At 35.8% G+C, this 6290-nt stretch overlaps 1 protein-coding gene across 1 annotated transcript in view; it reads right to left on the bottom strand.

Moving 5' to 3' along the window:
* LOC106869101 (endoplasmic reticulum aminopeptidase 1) overlaps window positions 1-6290 on the bottom strand; it is a 1169084-nt gene that overhangs the window by 628882 nt on the left and 533912 nt on the right. The gene's annotated exons all lie outside the window — the stretch shown is intronic.

The following is a 6290-nucleotide window of genomic DNA, read 5'->3' as shown; positions in this document are numbered from 1 at the left end:
TATATATATATATATATATATATATATATATATATATATATATATGTGTGTGTGTGTGTGTGTGTGTGTGTGTATGTATATATCGATGTGTCTGTGTTTGTGCCTGTGTTTGTCCCTCCATCACTGCTTGACAACCGGTGTTGGTGTGTTTACATCCCTGTAACCTAAAGGTTCATCAAAAATGACTGATAGGATAAGTACTAGGCTTAGAAAATAAGTCCTGGGGTCTATTTGTTTGACTAAAACCCTTCAAGGTGGTGTTCCAGCATGGCCGCAGTCAACTGACTGAAACAAGTAACAGAATAAAGGAATAAAATAATATACACACATACAGAGAGAGAGAGAGTTAGACAGAAATACAGCTAGAATGTATAGTAGTGCTCAAATATGTTTCTAGTACTGTATTGCAGAAACTGTCTATATACTAATAGTTGTGGCCTAACACAATGAAATTATTTTGTTAATTAACTGTATGACTTTTTTGTTTTGTATTTCCTTTTTTAATATAGTTTAGAATATTTGCATGTGTACCTGAAACACAATCCCAGATAGGGGATATGTTTGCCAATGTGATCATAATGTTTAAAGAGAATCAACAAATTTTCTCTTCTGAAACTGAAATATTTTAAGAAGTGTAGTGTTTGTGAAGTAGTTTAGGCAATGTTTATATGTGAAATGAGATATCAGCTGAGTTTGACATGAAGAATTTCAATTTCAATCTACAAGACAGAAGGCTGAGCAGCTGGAAATGCAAACTGTGGCTGGATAGATGTACATAACACTAATAAATCGTGCTGGATGGAGAGGAAGGTGAGGATTATGAGTTATAAGAGCTGATAGTACAGATAGATCAAGAAAGATTTTCAAAGAAAATCAGGTCTGACAAAAGTGGTCTTTGTTTGTATTACACCTCTGTCCAACTCCTCCTTGTAGAGAAAAAATGTCATTATGGTGCTGGTGAGGATAATGGCTATGAGGAGGATATCGAGATGTTGAGAATCTTTGTGAAGAAGATAACTCTAGACTTATGGAAGGCAAAACCAAACACCATAAGATTTGAACTTGCGAACATCAGCTCCTAAACCAGAGGCTCTCAACCATTTTTTATCTATGGACCCCTTTGATTATTATTTTATTCTGGTGGACCCCCATAGCTATTCGATGTTAAAAAACTAGTTTTACAGAAACTTCTTTCAAAATTCCTATTTTCTTTTTTTACACATTAACTTGTGTAGGTCATGTAAGATGTTAGAGAAAGAAACTTAGCTGATACTTGCAAAAGATACCACTACATACATCTAAAGTAAAATATTTTCAGGGGTCCTCAAAATACTATTGTAGATTCCCAATCTACTATTCTGCTGTGTGGACCACCAAAAAATTTTATATGAACCCTGGTTGAGAACTTCTGTAGGACTTAAACTTTGGATACAGCAAGTATTCTTAAACAAAATGCATAGCTTGGGACTTAGAATGCTCTTATACTGATGAAAGTACTATTTCTTCCTTCTTTAATGAAGACAAAAACACACATTCCATTTTGACTAGTAATAAAATAATAGGCTGCTGGAATAGAAAAGAAGAGTATGGAACAAAAGAAATGAAATCAAAGAAAAATGGGTACACAAAAATGCCTTATTGCAGACACATATACCAATTATCAGTTGTTTAAAATTCTTAAAACAGGCAAAATAAGAGTAAATTAAAACAGAAAAGTTGAAAGGAAGATTTGTAATATACCTCAGTGGAAAGATCATTTAGTGCATAGCTTAGTCTGCCTATTACCATAAAGCAAAAACTATTGTCATTGTTAGGACTTGGTCTGTTTCTCAAGATTAGAAATTAATACAAAACGAAAAGTTAATACAAGTTGAGATTGAGAATTGAGTTGGTGCGGTTGTTGCTGTTTGCTTGGTGTATCATATGTCCTTTGTTATCTTTATTTCATTTTCTGTGGTTATTATTTTTCGATGAAAATCAAGTGAAATTCAGGTTAAAAAATGAGAATCTCTTTGAAAACATGAGTGAAATGAAGGAAAAGGAAATGTGAAAAGAAAATTGAAGATGAACAGAAAAGTTTTGAGTTTAACAAAAAAATGTGTAAAAAATATAGATGCAAGTTAAGCATAAGTAAGGCTAAAGAAAGGAATTTGACTTGGTAATTACAATAGTCAGACAGTATGTTTGATATAGGCAGAGCTAGGGAAATATCGATGTAGATGAAATATGCTCAAGGGCATAATATAGCAGCACACAAACATTAAATAATTGATTATACATACATATCTCCAAATGTAAACATGTGTTATATGTGTATGCACATTTGTATAAGTTATATATATATATATATGTATAATAAACAATGTGCTTTCATAATGAAAATTACAAGTATGATTGTCAGCTATAATCTCTGAGAATGTGTTTATTTCACAGTAATCCGTGTGTGTTTGTGTTTAACAATGCATATGTATGTTAGTATGCACATATGTATACATGCATATGTACATGCTTTTACATTATACATTCACATATTTGTGAATATATAAATGTACTTATGAACATACACATAATTATTCATGGTGTCTATCTATTATCTCTCTCTCTCTCTCTCTCTCTCTCTCTCTCTCTCTCTCTCTATATATATATATATATATATATATATATATATATATATATATATATGTATACACACACACACACACACATATATATATTCATACATATGTTCATACACACAAATATGTATATGCATACATATATACTTGATATATACTTACATATGCATGCATTTATATATAATACTTAATTTTAAATGTATACACAAATACACAAAAAAACCTCACAACACTAATTTTTACAAATACACACACAATGAAATATACACATTATACAAGAGAAGTATGATGTGTTATTATGTTTGCTTCGAAGTGTAAGTTATGGCTTCTTAGAATTTGTTTTCCATAGACCTAGAGAAAGAATTAAAGAAACCAGCAAAGAATAAATGCCTCTGACCACCTACCCATTCTGCTTTATATTATTACCATTTTGGTTTGATTTCGAATTGTTTAGTTCATACTTTCTGAACACTGTACTAAGAAACATATTTCTTAAAACTAAAAACAAACTACCAATGAACTTCATAGGAATTAACATATTTTGCAGCCATTCTTGATATGCAATGTTTATATGCAACTTGTAAAGAAAAATATCTTTTAGAATTTCTTAAAATTTTACAAACAATACCTAGGAAAGTGCTTTACTTCATTCTTCTGTATCAAGTAGATAATAGCCAAATGAATGAATGAATGAGAGTGTGTGTGTGTGTGTGCATATGTGTATGCGTGTGCGTATATGGCTCTATGGTTAAGAAATTTGTTTTGGGTTCAATTCTATTGTGTGGAAATTTGGGCACCAATTGTGTTACCTTTGTAACTAGTCTGAAGAAATTATTAGCAGAACTGTCATATAACATCATATAGCTTTGCAAAAAGTTTTATATGTATAGCCCACCATATTAAATTGATAAAAAATTCTACTGATTATCAAAATGGTGATCATTTACTGTCCACTTTTCCATGCTTAAACAGGTAAGACAGAATCTGCTGAGGCATATTTCCTATGCCCAGTTGCTCTCTCTCTCTCACCAATTCTCACCTGTTTCTAAGTACTTCAGGTAATATTCCCCATGACCAGATATGTTCTCAGGGAAAACTGGAAATGAATGACACTACTTGCATACACAAACACATATATACATTCATGTACATACATATCTTAAATTTCTCATCTACTGAATTCATTCATAAGACTTTGGTGGACCCAGGGCTGTAAAAGAAGATGTTTGTTCAAGGTGCCATGCAGTGAGACTGAACGTGAGACTATGTGGCTTGACATGTCTTCTCAAGCACAGCATATCGCCAAAGGTTTTGGTCACTAGTAATTGCCTCTGTGAGGCACAAAGTTTGAAGATCATGCTTCACCACCTCATCCCACATCTTCCTGGGTCTACCTCTACCACAGGTTCCCTCTACAGTTTGAGACTGGCACTTCTTTACACAGCTGTCCTCCTTTAAACACATTCCATAACCATACCAGTGTAGTTGTCTCTCTTGCATACCACATCTGATGCTTTTTATGCCCAACTTTTCTCTCAAGATGCTTACACTCTGTCAAACATGCACAATGAAATTGCACATCTAGTGAAGCATACTGCCTTCATTTCTTTCAAGCCTACACATGTCCTCGTCTGTCACAGCCCATGTTTCACTGCCATGTAGCATAGCTGTTCACACACAGACATCATACAATCTGCCTTTCACTCTGAGGAAGAGGTCCTTTGCTGCCAGCAAAGGTAAGAGCTCTCTGAACTTTGCCCAGCCTATTCATATTCTCACAGCTATGCTCTTGGAGCATTCACTTCCACTTTTAACTTGGTCACTTAGATAATGGAAGCTATCTACTACCTTTATCTTACTTACCTGGCAGTTGATGGAATCTATTTTCTGTACATTTTCGGTGTTTACTGTACTTGTGCATCTTCCATACACAAATTCTATTTTTCCTGTTAACTTATCTCTAATATTGCTGCACCTCTTATGCATCCAAAGCTTACACTGGGTACGTATTATGGAGTTTTTATCTATATCTTTTCCACAGATTGAGTAGGGCTATCTACCTGAAGGGATTGGTGATTTCTTTGCCTTCCTACTTGCTAAGACTTTGGTCTTAGCTAGGTTACCTGTAAGGCCCTTCGATTCTAGACCTTGCTTCCATACCTGGAACTTCTTCTCTAGTTCTGGTAGTGATTCCACTATGACAGCAAGGTCATCAGCATAGAGGAGCTCCCAGAGGCAACCTCTCTTAAATTCCTCTATTATTGCTTGGAAGATTATGATGAACAAGAAGGGGCTGAGCACTGATGCTTGACAAATCTCAACTTGTACCCTGAATTCTTCGCTGTACTCATTGCCAACCCTCACCTTACTGGTAGTGTCCCTGTACATGGTTTGTATAGCTCTCACCAACCATTCATCTATCTCTAGTTTCCACATTGACCACCAGATAAGGGATCAGGGAACCCTGTCAAAGGCTTTCTCCAAGTCAACAAAAGCCAAGTAGAAAGGTCTATCTTTGGCTATGTATTTACCAGAGATATAGCATCAGTGGTGCTTCTACCTGGCACAAAACCAAATTGCATCTCATCTAAACTAACTGTTTCCTTGATTAGTTGGGCTATGACCCTCTCTGTAACTTTGATCACCTGACCCAACAACTTGATACCTCTGTAATTATTTCTATCTATGGCATCACCTTTACCCTTGTAGCAGTTGACTATGATGCTGCTTACACCAGTCATTAGGTACGACTCCTTTGTGAACCACCTGATTTACAATATGGGTGACTAGACCATAAACCATGCCGCCAGATATTTTAAGCATCTCAGTGGTGATTCCTGATGGGCCCGGAGTTTTCCCTGTCTTCATATTCAGCAGTCTTTCATAATAGCATTTCCAACCGTCTTTCTTTGCAAAAATTATTAAATGCAAGTGAGCCATCATCCATGCAGACACATATCTCTCCTAAGACATCAAAATTTTCTCTCACACACTGTCTTGCAATGTGAAACACTTCAGTTCTTTGGTCTTCACATCACTGAACATGGGAAAACTTCTTTTCTGCTACTCTTCAAGCTAGATATACCTGCCTCCAAGTTTCTCTTCTGATTATCTGATACAATCCCCTGTTACCCTAACTCTTCCAGGTTTGTTTCTTTGCTCTAATGGCCCTGTCTACAGCATCGTTCCACCACCACATCAACCTAAGTCTGGAAGGGACTTTGCACCAGCCACAGATTTGGTCTGTGGCACTCAGCAAGCTGCCCACTGGAATTCTCAGTTGCCCTCTATGTCACAAGTCTGTAGCTCCTCCTCCCTGTAATCAAATTTCTCAATTAGGATGTCCCTAACTCTCTGACCATATAAAGGGTCTGCAAACATAAACAGGTCAATGTGTAAATTAAGTAAATGAGCTGCTATTGGTTAGTCCATTATATATGGAGGGAAAGGTGGTTTGTTAATTTACTAAGTAACACATCTCCTTTTGGCACATGCAGTAGTGTGAATGATTGGTGGTGATGGGAAGGGAGGGCAGTATGCAAGCCTTCTGGTATAGAAGTGAGGCAGAACTCCGTAGGGGTTCCTGATAATTGAGAAGAGGATTCCGGTGAAGTGGGTGGGAATGGTTGGGCACATCGTGAACAATCAGTGGCCAGCTTATATATATATATATAT

This window comes from Octopus bimaculoides, chromosome 9, assembly GCF_001194135.2.
Source record: "Octopus bimaculoides isolate UCB-OBI-ISO-001 chromosome 9, ASM119413v2, whole genome shotgun sequence".
Taxonomy (NCBI): Eukaryota; Metazoa; Mollusca; class Cephalopoda; order Octopoda; family Octopodidae; genus Octopus; species Octopus bimaculoides.
This window is presented reverse-complemented; position numbering and strand designations above follow the sequence as displayed.